The 23,101-nt window shown below is 37.4% G+C and overlaps 1 protein-coding gene and 3 long non-coding RNA genes across 7 annotated transcripts in view; 3 read left to right on the top strand and 1 right to left on the bottom strand.

Annotated features, from left to right (window-relative positions):
- Positions 1-1,169: 1,169 nt before the first annotated feature.
- Positions 1,170-2,577, top strand: LOC141402093 (uncharacterized). The gene is made up of 3 exons (XR_012412523.1): positions 1,170-1,276; positions 1,335-1,413; positions 1,476-2,577. It is a non-coding gene; the product is annotated as an uncharacterized lncRNA (long non-coding RNA).
- On the bottom strand, positions 2,573-9,764 carry LOC141402092 (uncharacterized). Of its 2 annotated transcripts, XR_012412522.1 has the most exons (5): positions 8,708-9,764; positions 5,214-5,398; positions 3,780-5,147; positions 3,210-3,518; positions 2,573-3,027 (listed from the first exon to the last, which is right to left on the bottom strand). It is a non-coding gene; the product is annotated as an uncharacterized lncRNA (long non-coding RNA). The 2 variants fall into 2 exon arrangements; XR_012412521.1 differs by having other exon boundaries at positions 3,780-5,398.
- A 438-nt stretch (positions 9,765-10,202) lies between these two features.
- Positions 10,203-11,316, top strand: LOC141402094 (uncharacterized). The gene is made up of 3 exons (XR_012412524.1): positions 10,203-10,309; positions 10,368-10,446; positions 10,509-11,316. It is a non-coding gene; the product is annotated as an uncharacterized lncRNA (long non-coding RNA).
- A 9,301-nt stretch (positions 11,317-20,617) lies between these two features.
- mv (lysosomal-trafficking regulator mauve) overlaps positions 20,618-23,101 on the top strand; it is an 88,471-nt gene continuing 85,987 nt past the window's right edge. The window contains exon 1 of one of the 3 annotated variants that reach the window (XM_073980739.1): positions 20,618-21,012. The gene's annotated coding sequence lies outside the window, so the exon portion shown is untranslated. Of the gene's footprint in view, positions 21,113-23,101 lie in introns of all 3 variants that reach the window. The other 2 variants (XM_073980741.1, XM_073980740.1) reach the window with 2 other exon arrangements.

Genomic DNA, 23,101 nt, shown 5'->3' on the forward strand with positions numbered 1-23,101 from the left:
TGGCTTTTTACGCCTCCGTGGCAGCCACAAAACCACGATATTCCACCAGCTCTCATCATGCACTAAAGTTGGGAGAGCTGGAGGTAGCTAATGTGGACACTCCCGAATGGCAGACCACTATTATGCCTTTAATGGTCCGCCGTGTCCATAAAAAAAATCACAATAACAATATAAAGCCTCAAAGGGGGGCACTTGCTTTGGGTAATCACGAGTATGGTGGTCGTGGTTAGCCATGCCCATAAAGGACACTTGCTGAGGGTAACCACGAGTATGCTGGTCGTGGCTAGCCGTGTCCATAAGATGGCACTTACTGTGGGTAACCATGGATGCTTCATGGTTAGCCATGCCAATAAAGGACACTTGCTTTGGGTAACCACGAGTATGCTGGTCGTGGCTAGCCGTGTCCATAAGATGGCACTTACTGTGGGTAACCATAGATGCTTCATGGTTAGCCATGCCAAAAACGATGAGCTGGTACGTTTCAAATGTGGTTTGTGAAAACCACATGGAAATGTCTTGGCAATACAAGGAGTTATCACCGGCCATTGCGAAGCAATATTGGCTATGTTTGCACACCAGATTCGGTCCACAATTGCCGGAGGTAACCCAATGTATTCCAAGAGCGGAGGTATATACCTGAAAAGGAAAGAAAAGATTATTAGTAGCGTTAAATATTAACAAATTGCTGGAACGATACAAAAATTTACCAACAGCGTCCTCCAACTAAATTGTTTTTCTTTTTCTTTATGTTCCTCCATTCGTTCTTTGACAGCTAATACTACACCGCGTTGCCAACCAATCCGAATGTGGAACATGATTCATTCATAAAAATAAAGAAATGAACTCTGTAAGCGCAAGCAAGCAAGGTAGATGCCACCACGGTATGTTTAGAAAATGTCGGATATTTTGAATATTTGAAATGTCGGACATTAATAATCGATTTAAATTGCATGTTACTGTCATTAGAATGTCTGATGTAGGAAAAGGATGAACAATAGGTTTAATTTTATTTATGAGTTCGTTCTATTACTGAGAAAGAGGCAGTAGGATGATAAGTAAATTAGATGGTATGAGGCAGATGGTTGTCTTGGAAAGTTTCCAGACAAATTCAGAGCTTATAAATAGGACAGGCAGTGGCAAATGAGCTCAGTTTGAATAGAATGTGGTGCTGAGCATAGTGGAGTCCTTGTAACTTTTATTCGGTGCAAGTTCAGTATTGAAGTGAAAAGTTTATGATAAAGTGTAATAAACCCAAAAGTTAATAAGAGGGTTAAAGGTATACGAATGAAAAATTTAAATTATGATAAATAATATTAATGGTGGCTATTGTGTAGATTTCATTAAACGCTTTGCGCTGATTGTCCTACTGGGAATATTGTTAAAGGCCATAATAGCGAACCGACAAAATTGAATGTGAGTATGAGGCCGAAATTAGCACCAAATACGATATTTAGTAGTTCGCTATTAATTAACAGGTCGGAGCATTGGTGTCCACCAACGGCAGTCGATCCGGGAAATGAGAATAGGTTGTCTGGTGGTCAACCGCCTTTACATACCCAGGAAATCCCTTCAGATCAAGGTAGGACAGAAAGAAAAAATATTGATAGTATCATCAATCTTTAAAATAAACGACAAAAGTTGTACTGTGGAATGCTGCCCAAGTAGACACGAGCCGAAATAGCAACGGCGGAGGCGCATTTCCAGACTAATTGTGCTCAGTACCAAGAATTTATGATTGGACAATTACATCTGGTCCAAAATATCTATTCAAAACAAGCATTGGCAGTGTAGGCCAAAAGGAGCGACAATAAGGATATATGTATGTTTGCTCATAACCAAAAGGAGCGACAATAAGGATATATGTATGTTTGCTCATAACCAAAGGGGCTGAAGTCCATAACCACAAAAAAATTTAAAAAGAAAATGCCAGAAAACTGGCTATGATAACGTACAACTGGGACACAAATGAATAATATTCAACGAATTTTTTTTAATATTTTTTTATGTATAGCTAAAGAAATTTATCCATATATCCATTCACGTTTAATTTTTTTTTAACTGCTTGCTGACAAATTAGTATATTTTAATATTTCATATTATTAGTATTATTTATAATTATTACATTTTTTTTTATATGCTTATGTGTTTGATTTTTGATTTACTATTTTCAAATTTTGTTAACTGTTTAGATATAGTTTTTGTTAAGGATCCACAAGGTCAGTCAGAATTTAGTTTTTTCTTTTCGTCTTTTAACAGGTTAGCCTAGGATTCCTCCAAGAGCTCTGTCAGGACATCTAGGATAGCTTGAGTTTTAGTATGTTAGTCCATCTTTGGGACCTTTGTTTTGTGACATTCGTTGTGGGTTCTGCTAGGCATATTGTGTCAACCGTTAATAATCAAATTTGGTTTAATAAAACCGTTCGTAAACATTTACTCTGATAATTGAGACTCATACAACATAATTAATACAAAACAATTTTTGATTTATAATAATTGATGATTGATTGATTTTTGTCTTAACCAAAAAAAAAAAAAAAATAGAATTAAAAACAAATATAGATTTAGTCTTAGATTTAAGCATGGTTATAAAAATAAATAATGTGACATGGTATATGATGTAATTATGGACTTGTAAATTTTAAGGAGGGAGGTAAAAATAAGGTGAGGTAAGTGGTGGAATGGAAGCGGGAATAGGGGTCATCTACAACAGAGTGGGAACGGATGATCATGGTTGGGTGGGCGGCTATAGTGGCTTCTGGGCCAGGAGTCGACGGGTTATGATGGAAGACTTGTTGTAAAGTTTTTGTATAGATGTCATCGTTTTTTAGTTATTGTTGGCGGTCCTCAGCTCGAGATGTTGGGATGGTACCTACCCCACGAGAGTCGGCAGAGCTAGCTGGCGTTATCTGAGCATCTCCTGGCTGCAGCAGTAAGGGACACGTAACAATATGGCGCCCATACCAAAGAAACCTTCGCGGTGTAGGAATGTAGGAAGTGTAGGTCACCAAGACACTTAGCAATAACCCACTAAAAAAAAAAGAAAAAAATAGACCAACATTAGTGACTGGTAATCTGAAGTATCTGGGTCAGTAAAATTTGTAACCATTCTGGACAGGGGCCAGAAATTGATGTACAGAGGTTACTGATGACGGATACTTTGGAAGAAAGGCAGTAATGACTAATACAGACTAGGGTAGTATGTGACGTACCTGTTAGTGGAGATACAGTGGTATCAGCACAGATCATCCTAAGTAGAATAACAGTTTTAGAAACAGCATGATGTTTGATGGTGATCCTGTTCATAAGAGGAGGTATCCGCTCTGCAGTTAGTTAGAGGGCTGTCGTACCATCAAAGATGAACAGAAATCTGAATAGGTCGACGGTGGTGTCGATATCAGTGCACATATCAAACTGTTTTTCTTCATCATTTGTCTCGTAGTTAGAATGTTCCATTATAACCCAATAAGACATATAGCAAAGCAAAACCGCATACACCACACCTCACCTTAATACACCTCCTAATGAAAAGCATAGAAAGATATTATTAAAGTCGATTATAAAAAGAGATAAAAAGCGTACATTAATTTTTGTGACATAAATATATACATAAAATTCTAAATTACATTAAAAGACGTTTTTGTAAGAAGTACACAGAATAAGGGTTATGAGTAGGGAGACTAGGTCCCAATCTAAAAGCCGAAAAAGAGATAGACCTAACGTATTTGATCTGAATAGGACTATCAGTACTCCAGAAGAAAAAAGGAAGAAAAACGACTCACCAGCAAATATGGCAGAAGCAAATCAAGGTGGCGACGGCCAGATAATGGATTTCTCCCAAACCATCAATGCTAGAAATCCGGTTTCAAATTCTTTAGGTCCGGTATACCTCCAAGGTGCAGGAGGGGGTTCTGAAACAACTAAAAATAATCAAAATTCCGACCAGATTAGAACTCTAGAGGATTCCGTTCAAAAGGTTCAAACAGAGATGAGCGATATAAAAAAGACTTTAGGGGACTTGACCTCCGCGATGGAGAAGCTGTTGAGAAACCAGGTTCCAAGTGCTACCAATAATTCAGTAGGTCAGCCAAATGTGCTGCCAAATAATGAGGTACCCAGAGCTCCACCTAATAGAACCATGGATTCCAGAAGTCAGCAAAATGCGGTACAAAATAATGCCGAATCCACTGGCAATGCTATCACTACAGGATTTCCTCCAAATCGGGTCATAGATTCTAGAAAAGAGTTCAATATAGTTCGCATTAATAAACTGGGCCTTACGTTCGATGGTAGTTCCAATGGTTTAGAGGTGGAAGAGTTTGTATACAGGTTAGAATATTATCAAAAACAATATCAAATCCCCTGGCCAGAAATAATAAGGGATTTCCCCCTCATACTGTCTGGTAGGGCCGAAACATGGTATTGGTTATTCCAAAGGACTCATGGAATCCATGATTGGGAACACCTGAAATATAGTATTTTAACCCAATATCAATCTTCCAGGTCGAATTGTGAGATCGTGACTGATCTTGTTCAAAGGAAACAACAAATGAATGAATCGGTGGACAATTTCTTCCAGGCCATGGGCCAAATCCGAGCTAAGTTGCTTCAACCTATATCGGATTTTGATATGATGAAAATTTTGAAGAAAAACGTAAAAGACAGCATTGGAAGAATTGTCTATCCGATTCCGGTCTCTTCGGTCGAACACCTCCGAGTGGAGTGTAATGAGGCTGAAAAGACCTTTTTGAGGAGGGAACCCCGGCAACACCTTCCACTACAACGGCCCATAAGACAGGTTAGTGAGGTAGTAGATGATATGTATGAGACATCACCGTATAATAGGAATGAGCCTGAAATAGAAGATTTGTGCGCTATGCAATACAATAGGCCAGCAAGACCCCTACTTACCTGTTGGAACTGCAGGAAATCGGGACATACGTTCCGAGATTGTGAGGAAGTTACTAGGGCCTTGTTCTGCTATAAATGTGGTAACCCGGGTACTACTACTCCCAAGTGCAACATGTGCCAGCAGGGAAATGTGAACAAGGGCGGGGATCGAGAAGGGGGTCCTCGTCCGAATTAGAAACCCCTGAAGTAAAACTGTGGAATATCCACAAACCGAGCTCCGAAAAGAAGAATAACAAAATCTATGAAGAAAATACAACAAAATTAAATGATGATGAGTCTTTTTCCAAAATTAGGCATTACTTAACTGTCAAAGAACGCGAGGAAAATTATGCAAAAGTAAGACAGAGAATATTCGGTTCCAATGAGGTTCCACTGTCAACCAGAAAAGTGCCCAAAGTGAGACAAAAATTTGCCGATAAAAGAAAGGTTTTTAAAAGCATCGTTGAAGCACTAAACAGAGCCAATAGTCGGCATGATCCAAGGCCTTATGCTGAAATAGAGATAGAAGGCAACAAATTAAAAGGACTACTTGACTCTGGGGCTTCTGTGAGCATATTGGGGAAAGGTTGTAGGGAATTATTGGAACAACTAGGGAGAGATATAAAACCCATATTTTCTAATGTGAAGACTGCCTCGGGTAATCAACACAGGGTAATTGGAAAAATTAGAGTAAAAATAGAATACCAGGATGTTACTAAGGAAATTGAATTATATTTATGCCCTGACCTTGAACAGCAGCTGTATTTAGGGGTTGATTTTTGGAAGCTATACAATATTGCCCCTGATATAGTTCCTGTCGAGGAAATTAATGTTGAAAAGGTTCTCGAGGATATGGGTGATGGGGAAAATTACAAATTGAACCCTCACGACTTATCTAAGGAACAACAAGAACAATTGGACAAAGTTATTAAGAGTTTTTACACTTTTGAAGAAAGAGGATTGGGTAATACCACCTTGGAAAAACATTCCATTCAGCTCATTGAAGGCGCGGAACCTGTCAAAGACCGCCATTACCCCATATCTCCAGCGGTACAGGCAATTGTTTATGAAGAAATTGACAATATGCTACGATTGAATGTAATCGAGGAAAGTAATAGTCCCTGGAGTAACAGGACAACAATTGTTAGAAAGCCAGGCAAAAATAGATTCTGCTTGGATGCCCGAAAATTGAACAAACTAACAGTGAAGGATGCGTACCCGCTCCAAAACATTGACGGCATCCTAAGCAGAATCGATGAGACGTACTATATAAGCAGCGTCGATTTAAAATATGCCTTTTGGCAAATTCAACTTGATGACGAAAGTAAGTCCTACACAGCGTTCACGGTGCCGGGTCGCCCTCTATACCAATTTAGAGTGATGCCTTTTGGGCTTTGCAATGCGGCCCAACGCTTGTGTAGGCTTATGGATAAAGTGATACCGTCTCAACTAAAAGAAAACGTTTTTATTTATTTAGATGACCTGCTTGTGATATCCAGTGATTTCCAAGATCACCTACGTCTTCTTAATGAAGTAGCAGAATGTCTCAAAAGAGCGAACCTAACGATAGGACTAAAGAAATCTCAGTTCTGTTTCCGGGAACTGAGATATTTGGGTTTTATTATTGGGGATGGAAGGTTAAAGACTGACCCCGACAAGATAAAAGCTATCAGAAATATTAAAGCTCCCAAAAGTGCAAGAGAGGTAAGAAGTTTTCTAGGGACTGCGGGATGGTATAGGCGTTTTATAAAGGATTTCGCCACCATCTCCGCACCTCTAACCGACACCTTAAAGAAAACAAAAAAATTTGAGATGAGTGAGCCAGCCCTTAAGGCTTTTGAAAACCTCAAAAAGGCTTTAACATCCGCTCCCGTTCTGAGACATGCCAACTTTTCCAAACATTTTTATGTACAATGCGACGCCTCCGAATATGGGATAGGAGCGGTGTTGTATCAGTTAAACGATAAAGGGGAAGAACATCCCATAGCTTTTTATTCAGCCAAATTGAATGCCTGTCAACGCAACTATAGCGTGACAGAAAAGGAATGTTTGGCGGCAGTGATGGCGATAAAGAAATTCCGACCCTACGTCGAGCTATTACCATTCACTGTCATAACAGATCATGCCTCACTGAAATGGCTGATGTCTCTAAAAGACTTGACGGGAAGATTAGCGAGATGGTCTTTACAATTACAAGCCTTTAACTTCAACATAGAGCATCGAAAAGGGGCAGATAACGTTGTCGCGGATATGTTATCAAGAGCGCCGACTATCGACGTAAGCGAACTTACCGAAGGTGATATGTTGAATTTTGAAACCACAGAATTTGAGGGGGAAGAATATACTGAGCTCATAAAACATATCAATGAGAATCAAGACAGATTACCTGATCTTAAAGTAGAAGATGGTTATGTTTATAAAAAGGTATTACCTGATCGGGAGGATGATGAAGAGATCAGATGGAAACTATGGATTCCATCGGCCATAACCAATGAAATAATCAAAAAAGCCCATGACAGCAATACTTCGGCACATGGAGGTATAATGAAGACCCTTGAACGGGTCCGAAGGTTTTTCTATTGGCCTCGAATGACCGTCCAAATTAGGGAATATGTACGCCGGTGCCAAATTTGTAAAGAATCGAAACCTAGTAATCAACACATGATGCCGAGTATGGGCCAAGAGGTAATAACCGATAGGCCTTTCCAAAAACTATATGTAGATTTCCTGGGAAAGTACCCCAGGTCAAAAAAAGGTAACACTTACATATTCATCGTTGTGGATCACTTCACCAAGTTCACATTTCTTAAAGCCATGCGGGAAGCAACGGCAGGAAATGTAGTAAAGTTCCTAGTGGACGAAATATTTTATAAATTTGGAGTCCCTGAAGTGATCCACAGCGATAATGGGGCCCAGTTTACTTCCCAGACTTTCAAAGAGCTAATGGAAGGCTATCAAATAACACACATGAGGACGGCGGTATATTCACCCCAGTCCAATGCTTCCGAACGTGTCAACCAATCGGTAATAAATGCTATTCGGACATACCTTGATCAGGATCATAGGGATTGGGACATGTATTTATCAGAAATTGAGTGTGCCCTCAGAAATTCTGTACATTCCTCAACAGGGGTAACCCCTTTTTTTGCGCTATTCGGGTTCCATATGTACTCTAGTGGTACGGACTACAAATTAGCCCGGAAATTAATGTCCCTAACTGACCATGAGCTCAAGGAAATGAATAGACATGGAAAACTCGAGATTATAAGAGGAAAAATAAAAGATAATCTGCACCAAGCATTCGTGAAAAGTTCGGACAAATACAATCAAAGGGCCCGAGTAATCAAATTTCAACCGGGACAGGAAGTATATAGGCGGAATACTGTATTGTCTGACTTTTCCAAAAACATCAACTCCAAATTCTGTAAAAAGTTTGTGAAATGTCGCATAGTCAGGCCTGTAGGGCAGAATATGTATGAATTGGAGAACCTACAAGGGAAAAACATCGGAATTTACCACGTAAAAGATATAAAATACTAATGCAATATAGATAACGACTCTGTGATATGATAAGTGCAATATTAGGATTAAGACTAGGCTTAATATATGTTGTGCTTGTCCAAATGCATAGATCTATATCTATAGTGCAATACCATTTTATATCTGTGAAAACACTCGTTTATGCTTACACTTATTTTTCCTAAATTTTATATCCCTATCTCGAATTATACCTGCAATTATACACCTATAATGTGATTATACTCCATTTTTAGTAATTATACACGTCAAACCTACTCCTTAGTTAATTCCATTTACTCACCCTGCCTTAAACTGTATTGGTCCCAATCCTGAGGACTTCCCATAGACCTCGAGAAGATACTGAAAATATTCCCAAAGTAAAATCTTACGGACGGAACACATACTTATATACTTCCCTAAAATCTTGTAATTTCGTAGAGCCCGGCTATAATCTCAGGGCGTGAGAGTTCCCCACGTTGAACGCAACTCCCCGACTCGTAAATTCTCCGCACACCAGTCCCAACATCATTCTTCGTTTGCCCTGGAGTTTTGTTGCGGAGCGATGGCGACACAAAGTCCTCAGTCAATATGCAAAAAAAAAATTTTGCGTGGAGGGACCTTAGGGGGTGGCTTTTTACGCCTCCGTGGCAGCCACAAAACCACGATATTCCACCAGCTCTCATCATGCACTAAAGTTGGGAGAGCTGGAGGTAGCTAATGTGGACACTCCCGAATGGCAGACCACTATTATGCCTTTAATGGTCCGCCGTGTCCATAAAAAAAATCACAATAACAATATAAAGCCTCAAAGGGGGGCACTTGCTTTGGGTAATCACGAGTATGGTGGTCGTGGTTAGCCATGCCCATAAAGGACACTTGCTGAGGGTAACCACGAGTATGCTGGTCGTGGCTAGCCGTGTCCATAAGATGGCACTTACTGTGGGTAACCATGGATGCTTCATGGTTAGCCATGCCAATAAAGGACACTTGCTTTGGGTAACCACGAGTATGCTGGTCGTGGCTAGCCGTGACCATAAGATGGCACTTACTGTGGGTAACCATAGATGCTTCATGGTTAGCCATGCCAAAAACGATGAGCTGGTACGTTTCAAATGTGGTTTGTGAAAACCACATGGAAATGTCTTGGCAATACAAGGAGTTATCACCGGCCATTGCGAAGCAATATTGGCTATGTTTGCACACCAGATTCGGTCCACAATTGCCGGAGGTAACCCAATGTATTCCAAGAGCGGAGGTATATACCTGAAAAGGAAAGAAAAGATTATTAGTAGCGTTAAATATTAACAAATTGCTGGAACGATACAAAAATTTACCAACAGCGTCCTCCAACTAAATTGTTTTTCTTTTTCTTTATGTTCCTCCATTCGTTCTTTGACAGCTAATACTACACCGCGTTGCCAACCAATCCGAATGTGGAACATGATTCATTCATAAAAATAAAGAAATGAACTCTGTAAGCGCAAGCAAGCAAGGTAGATGCCACCACGGTATGTTTAGAAAATGTCGGATATTTTGAATATTTGAAATGTCGGACATTAATAATCGATTTAAATTGCATGTTACTGTCATTAGAATGTCTGATGTAGGAAAAGGATGAACAATAGGTTTAATTTTATTTATGAGTTCGTTCTATTACTGAGAAAGAGGCAGTAGGATGATAAGTAAATTAGATGGTATGAGGCAGATGGTTGTCTTGGAAAGTTTCCAGACAAATTCAGAGCTTATAAATAGGACAGGCAGTGGCAAATGAGCTCAGTTTGAATAGAATGTGGTGCTGAGCATAGTGGAGTCCTTGTAACTTTTATTCGGTGCAAGTTCAGTATTGAAGTGAAAAGTTTATGATAAAGTGTAATAAACCCAAAAGTTAATAAGAGGGTTAAAGGTATACGAATGAAAAATTTAAATTATGATAAATAATATTAATGGTGGCTATTGTGTAGATTTCATTAAACGCTTTGCGCTGATTGTCCTACTGGGAATATTGTTAAAGGCCATAATAGCGAACCGACAAAATTGAATGTGAGTATGAGGCCGAAATTAGCACCAAATACGATATTTAGTAGTTCGCTATTAATTAACAGGTCGGAGCATTGGTGTCCACCAACGGCAGTCGATCCGGGAAATGAGAATAGGTTGTCTGGTGGTCAACCGCCTTTACATACCCAGGAAATCCCTTCAGATCAAGGTAGGACAGAAAGAAAAAATATTGATAGTATCATCAATCTTTAAAATAAACGACAAAAGTTGTACTGTGGAATGCTGCCCAAGTAGACACGAGCCGAAATAGCAACGGCGGAGGCGCATTTCCAGACTAATTGTGCTCAGTACCAAGAATTTATGATTGGACAATTACATCTGGTCCAAAATATCTATTCAAAACAAGCATTGGCAGTGTAGGCCAAAAGGAGCGACAATAAGGATATATGTATGTTTGCTCATAACCAAAAGGAGCGACAATAAGGATATATGTATGTTTGCTCATAACCAAAGGGGCTGAAGTCCATAACCACAAAAAAATTTAAAAAGAAAATGCCAGAAAACTGGCTATGATAACGTACAACTGGGACACAAATGAATAATATTCAACGAATTTTTTTTAATATTTTTTTATGTATAGCTAAAGAAATTTATCCATATATCCATTCACGTTTAATTTTTTTTTAACTGCTTGCTGACAAATTAGTATATTTTAATATTTCATATTATTAGTATTATTTATAATTATTACATTTTTTTTTATATGCTTATGTGTTTGATTTTTGATTTACTATTTTCAAATTTTGTTAACTGTTTAGATATAGTTTTTGTTAAGGATCCACAAGGTCAGTCAGAATTTAGTTTTTTCTTTTCGTCTTTTAACAGGTTAGCCTAGGATTCCTCCAAGAGCTCTGTCAGGACATCTAGGATAGCTTGAGTTTTAGTATGTTAGTCCATCTTTGGGACCTTTGTTTTGTGACATTCGTTGTGGGTTCTGCTAGGCATATTGTGTCAACCGTTAATAATCAAATTTGGTTTAATAAAACCGTTCGTAAACATTTACTCTGATAATTGAGACTCATACAACATAATTAATACAAAACAATTTTTGATTTATAATAATTGATGATTTATTGATTTTTGTCTTAACCAAAAAAAAAAAAAAAAAAAAAAAATAGAATTAAAAACAAATATAGATTTAGTCTTAGATTTAAGCATGGTTATAAAAATAAATAATGTGACATGGTATATGATGTAATTATGGACTTGTAAATTTTAAGGAGGGAGGTAAAAATAAGGTGAGGTAAGTGGTGGAATGGAAGCGGGAATAGGGGTCATCTACAACAGAGTGGGAACGGATGATCATGGTTGGGTGGGCGGCTATAGTGGCTTCTGGGCCAGGAGTCGACGGGTTATGATGGAAGACTTGTTGTAAAGTTTTTGTATAGATGTCATCGTTTTTTAGTTATTGTTGGCGGTCCTCAGCTCGAGATGTTGGGATGGTACCTACCCCACGAGAGTCGGCAGAGCTAGCTGGCGTTATCTGAGCATCTCCTGGCTGCAGCAGTAAGGGACACGTAACATTTATAAAGTGCAATACCTAAAAACGCAAAAAATTAAGCAATGATCAGCTTTAACGAGGTATATAAGAAACTTGACCCCAAATAACGGCATTTGACCCCAAAAATTATTTTCTTTTCTCTAAAATATATCTCAGACACCCAGAGACATTCGCCAAAACTAAAAAATGTATAAATTTTCCTTGGGGTGTATGTATACTTTTCTGTGTTGTGAAAATTGAATTTCTTTAATTGTATTAAATATACGTATTAGACTAAAATAAATTTGTGTAATTATGGTTATTTTGTCACCAAGGAGCCACACAGTGCAGTTGTTGCTGTAAAAAACCCAACGATTTAGCCAAAACTGCATTTTTGTAGGGTGTATGTATACTTTTCTGTGTCACTGTATATATTTTGTTGCAAATTTTAAGCACAATAAAGAGTTTGTAATTTTTACTATTATCAGAATAGCTCATTTCAAAAACGAGTTCATTTATTGCGGAGTTAATGTTATCAAAAAATTGCATACATATGTTCCCACAACATGCAAGAAGAGACAAGGGACACTTTTCTCATATCAATGAATGCACTCCGATTCATTGGACACCACGAGTAGAAAAGTTTTACATGGCTGCAATACTCAGGAAATGTGGACTGAGGGGATTTGTCACAGCCGAAAATTTTTTATGTTCTAATCAGGAAGAAGACTTTCTGTGTCCAAGCCGGATATTTTAATTTTTAAACAAGTAAAAAAAGTATCAGTCGGCTTTGCCGACAGAGATATACCCTCAGCCTGTATATGTATATTGAAACAATTTTTTCCCAAAAAAACTTGTGTAATTAGGGGGTTTTTAAAATTTTTGGAATTTGAACCGACAAAAATGTTCATTAGGATTAGAGATCAAAAGTTTTGCGGAGGAGATACTAAAAGGAATAGATCTACATTGACCATTATGGAAGTGCATGTCCAGCCGCTACATATGATGCAATATGGGGTTTTTACACCCTTCGGGGTGTTTGCCCAAGAAATATGGAATTGCCACCTGAAAAAACGTTTACCATCGTAATTGAGGCAGCGAATGCAAGCTGCTTCAACAAAAATCTAAGTGAAATTGTGTGTGGGAGGTACCGGATGGAGTGGACAAATATAGTCCATATTTGAACCTGATATATATCTAGTGGATATATTAGGATGTGTAAAGTATGGACCAATTCGGCCACTCCCTTCAAGAGTTACCGTATGAACAAATTTTCCGAACATTTTTGAACGTAAACTATGTTTGGACAAAATATAACTAGGCCAAATTTTGGACCGAATCGGCAGAGTTATCATGCGCTCCAACCACCTCACAGTGTCATAGGGTTTTTTTTGCAACTTTGAGGCTGTTTTCTGAGGAATTATGGACTTGCCCCTAATGACATTGGTACCGTCGTATGGAGGGCAGTGAATACAAGTTGCTAAAACAAAAATCAGAGCGATTCGAGAGATGGCACTAAACTCAACTTTTCCGAAATTTTGTGTGGGAGGTACCCGAAGGAGTGGGCCGATTGAGTCTATATTGAAACATTATCTAAGTCTGGTACACATTTTACGATGGGCAAAGTATGGACCAAATCGGTCACTCCCTTCAATAGTTATCGTGCGCACAAATTTTCCGAACATTTTCGAACTTTTGTGGGGGAGGTACCGGAAGGAGTGGACCGATATAGCCCATCTTCTAACTTAAACTAAGTTTGGGCAAAATATTACGAAAGCCGAAATTTGAACCGAATCGGTTCATCCGTTCTAGAGTTATCGTGCGCTCCAGCCAGCCAGACAGACCGACAGACGGACGGACATTGCTCAATTGACTCCAAATTGTCTGAAACACATTTCGTCCAAACATACTTGTGGTCTAAAACCATTATTTCGATGAGGCACATTTTGCCCGTATGAAAGTGTATATACCCTCGTTAGCATAAATGCTGAGGGTATAAAAAATTATGAAAATGTTTGATGTTTTGCATTCAATTCATCAAATGAAGACCATGTGAAAAGCAATACACAATACATACATCAAAAAATGCACTCCGAAGACTTGTGAAAACGATGTTCATGGCCTCTAGCGAACACTAATAGTTTTGAAACATTTTCCTTTTGTTTGGGACCGCTGTTCACTTCTTCATATGTATTAGAGTTACTAGAGGTTTCCAACTCCTGCTTCGATTCGAATTAAATATTTTGTTGGCCATTGGGTTGTTGTTGTAGCAACGTAAATATGTTTGTTCGTGTATTATTTCAGTTATCAGCTTCTTCTGTATCCAGACTCAAACATTCTGCAACTTGGACTCAGAGACCTGCGCCGATCGGCTCACAGCCGGCTAAGCCGAGCCGCCGATAAAATTTTAAAGCCGCCGCCGCCGACAATTTTGTCGGCTGAGCCGTTAAATTCATATTAATAATTAAAATATGAAAATATTAATTTTTTAATGCTTAAATATTAAAAACTTGTTATTAATAATGAACTTCAAAAATATATTTTTGTATACATATTTACTTGCCGTTGATTTAAAACATCTACTTTTTTATTTTTGCAATGTGGTAACACTGAAACACCTTTTCTGTTTTTGGTGAATGGGGTAACACTTTAGGCGGCCATCAGACCATCTGCTTTTTCACATGTATGTTGTCACTTTGCGTATACTAATATACAGAACAGCTGATGTAATACATGTGAAAAAGCAGATGGTCTGATGGCGGCCTTAGGAGTATGTTAGTTTATTCGTAAGCTAAAACAAAATAAACAAGAATGGCGAACCAAAAAATTACAGATGTAAAATAATCTTTTAAATGAATCTAATTCAGAATCCGATGACGACCTGGCTGTTTTTAATGGAATTGAACGACATTGATGTGGGAGTCTTCTATGCGACTAAAAGGGTGAATGTGGTATTTCTAGGAAGGGATAGCTTAAATGTGTTCAAATTTATCGCTAATATTATAAAAACTTGTTAAGAGTTTCCCAATGTGGCGAAATAAGACTCTTCATTTTTATGTAGCCCATCAACGAGCGCATCAGAAGAAGCTTTTTCAAGTGCTGGCTCATTAGTGACAGCTAAAAGGTCAAATTTATGCCCTTTGACGATAAACAGGGTGGTATTCATAATAGTTTAATATAAAAAAATAATTTTTTATGTGTAATTCCAAGTCCTTAAATTTAAAAATATGAATTTCTTTGTTTTACAAATAAATTTTTTTTAATAAAAATGTATGCAATATTTTAAATTGTTGTTTAAAATACTTATGTGTGTACATATATATTTTTTTATTATTAAAAACGATGTAATGCAATATGAAAAAAATTAAAAAAACGTCGGCTCACAGCCGGCTGATAGCCGCCGCTGACATTTTTCAACATAAGCCGCCGCCGCCGACAAACTGTGCTCGGCGCAGGTCTCTGCTTGGACTGGTTGCGTCCATAAAGAATCAGGAGACAGGCGAGTGCGGTTAGTTGGACAGCTAAACAAATGCAGCGTGTCGTTGGCGTTCTTTCCCTGCGATGAATATGGGTGGTCTCTACATTCATATTGAATGTCTGTTCTGCCTGCGTGACTGCATCAGCCTTGAAAATGCCACTGAACCAGTGAAGAAGAACCAAGACAAAAACATTGTTGTGGGACCGACGGTGGTTCCTTCCATTACTTCGTAGTCACGTATTTCGACGCATTTCTTCCGAGCAATCTGCTTAGAACCATCAATTTTAATTGATCATCAATGTAGGCCACGGAGTTAAAGTTGTGGATATAGCCATATGGGAATTGTAGAGATGTTGAATCAAGGCAGACACATTGAGCGCAACTATTTCCAAAATATTGTTGTTACAACTTTTTCATTTTTTTCGCTTTAATTATTTTTTCACTTTCATTCTTTTTATTTTTTCGCTTTCATTTTTGTTTTTTCTTTTCCACGCTAAAAAAAAACAATGTGAAAACAAAAACAAACAAACAAGTTTGACAAGACATTTGTCATCAAAACAATTTTGACGTTTTAAGCCATGGCTGCCATGGCTGCAGGGTTGTATTTGTTGGCGATTCTCATACCTGGCCTACCTAAGAATTATTGTACCATGGGTAGATGCATGGTACAATAATTCTTAGGTAGGCCACAGCTATCAGCTGATTACAATTTTTTTTTGTTATGGCTTAATCTGTCAAAACCGTGTTGACTTTCAGAGTTGATATTTATTATTGATCAAAAAATGCAACTCTGTTTTCTTTTCATTTCAACATTTCGTTCTTCTTCTTCTTTGTTTACTCATCCGTTATCATTCATCAAAACAATTTTGACGTTTTAAGCCATAGCGACAGGGTTGTATTTTTTTGGCGATTCTCATACCTGGCCTACCTATGAATTATTGTACCATGCACCAAACGTTTTCGATTTATTCACATGTGTTTAAGGGCTGTTTACACCATCTATCAATGTCATATGAGCTGTCATTTCTTTCACCCATTCGACATTCTCTATGTTTGTCAAAATTGACGTCATCCATACAACTTTCAATTTGTGCGTTCATACCTACAAGTGTTATTTTCGTATGACATAACCTATAAATATAAAAACAGCTGTTGTTGTCATTGCTTACATTTATTGTTGAGTTACAAATTTGCGCAAATTTTTAATTTTGGTTGAAGGAAAATGAATATCTAGCATATTTGTTGTGGTAGAATAGGTTTTTGGGGTTATAGAGGCATTCATGTTTTGCCACAAAGCAATAATTTCCAACACTGATCCTTTCGACCAATCGATTTGAAAATGACATTATAAACTTTATGCTTGGTTTACATTCGGCGTCGTTTCGTGATTTCGAAGGCGTTTCGTGATTTCGCGCGGAATCAACAAAATTTATCATGATTTCGCATACAAAAATGAAATCATCTCATTTCGTGATTTCAGCGAAATCAACATCGAAATCACGGTACTCATGATATACAACCCAGTTTTTGTCTAAAAAAGTACCAAGTATCTACTATGCCAAATTTGTGTAGCAGAAAACAGGAGAAGGGGGTGTTTGTTATCTAGGGCTATTTTCGTTTAAAGAGATGTACAAGTCTTGCTAGATTTCAGAGTACGGGAACGCATTTGTACCACTAAACGGGAAAACTACTGGAAGTAGTAATATTTTACAGGTTCTGAACACAACTTTTTCTATCAAAATTTATTATTATGATGTCTCAATGATAAAATCATTTTTTTTATTTTTTCATTTGTTAGTATTATACACAATTATATCGAGATATAGATAGTTTTATCATAATTTTCGAAATAAAGCAGTAAAGTTATATACTGGCGTATTTTTTGATGACTAATTCAATTTACAACAGCTTGTTTTGAAAATTCATGTTCGATCAGCTGCGCATATGCATCTACCTTGATAATTGTGATATGTTTGAAATCAACAAAAAATAAGTATAAACACCGGGGTGTATTTCAGGATTTCGTGAAATCCATTGTATTTTGGAGCGTAAGTGTTGGCATTATTTACTTTTCTAAATACTTAAATATACATAACTTTCCATTTTCTTTTTTAAAAGATTTTGTTTTTCAATTTTTTTTGAGAATGCCAGAAAACAGCTGATAAATTTATGTTTACATACGAGAATGCCGTATCAAATAGAGCGCTCCCTAAATGAAAAATTTACATATGAGTTGCCAAATCATTTTGATAGATGAAAATTTTCATAGTGGTCACACTATGTGTTCAACATTCGCAGGTAGAAAATTTGACATCTCCCCAGCAAAATGTTCGATGCCAAAGATGACATTCAATCATGGGTGCAAGTGATCTAGCATGTCATCTTTTTAGCATCTTCATCGATGAATTTTATATGAGCGTGGACCCCAAAAGATGACGTTCTTTTCTGGATCCTAAGCATGTCATTTCAACCAATGCGTTGATATGTCATTTCCATCAATGCTTTGGCATGTCATTTCCACCAATGATTTGACATGTCATTTTAACCAATGCTTTGGCATGTCATTTTCACCAACCCCTTGGCATGAAATTTTCATGTCTTGTTTGGAAAATGGAAATGCTGTATTGAAATATGGTTTTCATGAAAAACAAAACTCTTTATTAATTCAAACGAATTCATGAAATAGCTACAATTAATTTATCAGTTTAGTTTTTCAAAAGTTTACATCCAAAATTGCAATGTAATCACCACCGCTGCAACGTAAAAGATTACTTCCTCCGTTCTCCGCAACTGATATTCTTTCATCTTACAAAAGGTTTTTTCAATTATCTTCCCATCGCCAGTTCAGGGGCCTAATTACGTGATTCGATTCGATCGGGTATTTGCTCGTGAAAAAGATTTCGACACGATAAAAAAGCGGCATGACGAGATTCGATCGAAATCGTTGATCGAATGTTTCGAGAGTAACCGGTAGTCGAACTATGAAAACCTATGTATACTGTAGGGAATATTCATGGTTCAATTATTAGAAGGTTGGGCAGGTTGATGAAATTTTTAAAAAACAACTCTGAAGCCAGTTTGCTTATAACTTCAAAGTTACTAATAACAAAAGCAACAAGTTTTATTTATTTGGAGTATTGTCTGTTTTGTTTTGATTTGTTTACATTTCATTTTAAATATAATTTATGTTTTTTTTTAACGCGCTCAAAAGAAATAATAATTTTAGATAAATATATACATATAATGCCATGTCCGTCCGTCTGTCTGTGGAGATCGCTCTAGTGTCCGAACGGATTGAAGTGGGGGATAAAATAGTAGTCAAATGTATTGTAGGCTCTTATAATGTTGTGTATTGAAAATTGGGTATATAAGTCCACGTTTTGGTATAGCCACCATATAACCCGACGCGTCGCTTTTAGGAATATTGAGGTTAAAAAGCATTTGTACCAAAATTTGTTTATATTATGGTATTAAGTTCAGAAAACTTCATGGTGGAGCTTATTAAACGTTCGGCCCGGACGAATTTAACGCTATTTTACTTTCTTATTTGTTGTGAGGGTGGCGCAGGGGAGAAAGATAAAAAGCAACGGTCCTGACTGGCTTTAACATGTCCATGACTGCTGACATGGTGCCTCTTCCATCTCAAGTGGCGCTCACTCATGTGCCGTACTTTCATCCATAAGATCTATAAACACTTGGGTTGGCCGTTGGGCTAGAACCCGCCCCTATAAACACATCGTACAATGAAAAAACAAAGCCCATTTTAAGTTGATGACTCCCGCAAACGAATCTGTACCAGAGTTTCCAGACTCTTCATAGAGAATGTGCACTTTATGTACTTGCAGATATGTTTGTAAAGAACAATGCTGATATTACTGCATACAGGAAATACAATGGATAGGGAAAGGCGTCACAACATCTGCCAAAGGAGACAAACTTATTATGTGCAATGACATAAAGCATGAGTTCGGTTGCGGATTTGTAGCTGATCGGAGGTTAAAATATCTGGTATCCAGCTTCACCCTGAATAAAGACTTGCTGCAATTGGATAAAGGCTAAGTTTTTTAAAATCAATTTTATTTGAAAATCGAAATAATGATACATCTGACTACGGATGATAGACTTCACATCGACAAACCACATCATAACAGCACCAGATTCAAGCATTTTCATAACTGTCTGTCTCCAGACCAAATTGATAACGTTGTGGTTGGACATCAGTAAATTGCAATCCACAGCTGAACTGGCACAATTGCTTAAAAGCATTTATCGATAATGTTGAAGTCACGTTTATTCTCGAATAATGTATTATCTTCTGTTCTGTATTGTCTTCCGTTTTTGTTTATATTTTGATTTTATTATTTTATTTTCAATCAATTTATTTTGTCATTTGTCAAAACAGTTTTGACACAATAGGAGGACCTCAGGAAAAAATTGTAATCATATGTTTGCTGTGTCCTACCTTGTAATGATTGTACCATGCCCATTAGTAGACTCTTGCAGTTTGGAACAGGCAATATATGTGCTTGTATTTGGTCTGTCCCTTTAGTCCCAATTTACATTAGGCGAGTTTACTTGCGGCAATTGTCAGTTTGTAGGTGAGAGAGGGTGCTGAGAGGCAAAGGGTTACCATATGCCTCACCTCTCCCTCCTACAAACTGACAATTGCCGCAAGTAAACTCGCCTAATGTAAATTGGGACAAACTTTTGAAAATGGTAATGTCGGCAAAAGTTGCAATGTGTTGTAATTGGATTGTATAGTGTCTGAAGTAAAGGAACGCTTTTCGAATAAAAAGTGGTAAAACTTTATGATTCTTGCACGTTTAGGAAGTGACGCAAGAAAAGCGAATACGTAATTTTTAGCTAAACAAAAGCGTTTGAAATCGAAAAAAATTGTTTTGAAAGTGCACTGACTTTCATTCAAAACTGATAGTGTGCCTCCTCATTAGAGTTGTTAAATATAGTGAACTAGTTCAGTACCATAGTTCGTTTGCGTATGATGTATTTTATACAAACAAAGAGATAAAATCACTCATTCGCAATTTGTTTATGGAAATGACCGGTGTCCATTGAACTATATTGTGAACTAGGTCGTTCAATTGAACTAGATGTTAACAACTCTACTCCTCATTCCATATTTTGTCACTTACCAACACTATAAGATTCTCGTTATTGTTATTTTAATAAAACAGCTGTTTTTTGTTATTGTTCGTCTTTTTTCATCAATTTCTTTTGTTGATTGGAGATGATTTATTTATTGTGTTGTTATGTTCATTCTCAGTTGAAATCGGAATCGCGTCGAATTGCATTAAAGCCAAGCCGAAATAAACGGAGGAATCAATCACAACAATAATAAATACATATGCATAATAAACAAGTAAAGTAGTGATCTCAGTGTGAAAACGAGATACTTTTTTTGTGGGGAAGACGAAATCAACCAAAGTGAAATTGCAAAAAAAAAAAATTGTTTCGAACAAATGTAAATACCCCAAAAAAGACGGAGGAAGTACGAGAAAAACAAAGAAAATTTTGCTTGAATTGTTAAGATAAACACTGCAACCGAATCGAGGAGTAGACACAGTGAATGTAGGTTAGTTTCCAAAGTAAATAAATATTACATGAAGACTAACAAATGTTTATCAAAATATAAATTTTGGTGATAATTTTTTTATAATTGCTTATTTGTATTGGTAAGTATAGTATATTGAACAATTGCATTAAATACGATGTTTATAACAACGCAATTTCATTATTACCCTCAGGTAATTTCTGTTGTTTAGAAATGTTTATAAAGAATCATGACCTAACTTTGCGAAGAAACATTTTTCTTGATTTCCATAGTAAATTTTTCACATTCAGGTTTTTACTTATCACCGCTTGCTCGATTGTTTGTCTAGAGCAGCATCAAGTTGCAAATCAATCAACCATCATCCATCCATCATTACACTATACGACGACCATCACCTCCTCATGCAGAGTTCTTTTGTGCAAAGTCAAGTGTAACAAGTCGCTTGTTGATAAATAAAACACAGCTGAACACTAAAAGCCGTGATAATAAACAAATGAAGCATTTACGTTCTTATCTGAAATACATGTTCTAAGACGATGGGGGAAAGTTGAACTTAAGAAGCCTTATCAATTACCCAGAGTGTTTACATTGGATACCTACATACCCACATCCAAACTTAGGGGTCATTGCCATGTATTTACTACTATATTGCGCTGTAGATTTATGTTGTCTAGGGTCAAGAATATTAGAGTATACTCTTATGAAGCCGATCATAAACTTCAACCTATTTTGAGTCGAAAACATGCCATTGTGTTGCAGTACTGGAAGAATCTTTGTCTCCTCATGATGATGAGGCAACCTGTTACAGCTCTCAGGGCTGGATTCTGACAGGTTTGAATATGGAGTTAGTTGAGTAGGTTTGGCAGGGTAGTTCAAAAAGTGCAGTGGTTCGTTGCGGGTCTGTACCGCATGCTGGGTAGATATTTTGCACGTTGTCATTAATCTTTGTTATACCTATAGGCATTTAGATGGCTCCACCATCCCGAGTGTCGTTGAGCTAAAACTACTCCGGTTTATCGTTGCAGCTGAAGCTCCTTAGCTGCGATAGGTAGGGGATGTTCTCCGTGGAACGTAGATCATGATGATCACAATGTACTGGAAGAATCTTTGTATAAGGTCCACAGAAGACATGAGGAGGGACCCTGTGGCATTTCTCAGGGTGGCATTCCGACAGGTTTAAATATCTTCCCATCGCATTGCACTCATATTGGCGGACCCCACTGGAGACGCATAGCTTACCACTATGGCGTTATAGGTGGCCAACAAGGTTTCTTTATCTGCACCCCAAGTACTGCTGAGAACCTTGTTCCTACATCTCAGTTTGTCGCATATATGTAGCTGTGTGGCCGTAGATTTATTGCTAAATATTTGCATATTCCTCGCGTGAAAACAGATTTTAAGATCAGTCAAATAGGTATTCTGCTTGTCACAAATTTCATCGGTGAAGATACCAAGATACCTCTCACGATTACTGCCTATAGCCTTATATTCCGTCATCTTCCCTACCCAGCAAAATTTATTTGAAGTTGTTCCTTGTGAAGTAGTGATTGAGTAGCTTTTTTTGAAGCAGTCCACGCAGAGTCATGAAAAATGCAGTCCGTTCTTCACATTTTGACAATGTCCGATTTGAATCCATTTCATAAATTTTTCACATTTTAGAAATTTCAAAATTTTGCAAAAAAAAAAAAAACTTAAAAAGGCAAAGAACATAATTTGTTTCTTGTTAATTATAATAACAGCAATATGTTTGCATCCATAAAAAGTAATTTGTATACAAAAAATAATAAAAGTGATTTCGAACTACATGTTTGTTTGTAGCCAAAGAAGTAGTTGAATCATATGTTGTTGTGATTTATTCACTACAAAGAACTAATGCAAAATGTGTGCTTAAGAAGTAAATTAGACAGTATCCTCACTGCACCATGCCCTTGTAAAAATCATGACTTCTTTCACATAAAAAGATGTAGTCCGGAATCACTTGCACTCATGATTTAACTATTTCTTTGGCTACAAACATTTTGCTGGGTATAGTATTAACACGACCCCCTGGTTATCCATGGGTTCCTTGATAAAGGCATCTGGCACCCAAGTACGGATTTTCTGTAGGTTC

Source organism: Musca autumnalis, unplaced genomic scaffold (genome assembly GCF_047663935.1).
Source record: "Musca autumnalis isolate F117 unplaced genomic scaffold, ASM4766393v1 scaffold_4, whole genome shotgun sequence".
In the NCBI taxonomy this organism is placed as follows: Eukaryota; Metazoa; Arthropoda; class Insecta; order Diptera; family Muscidae; genus Musca; species Musca autumnalis.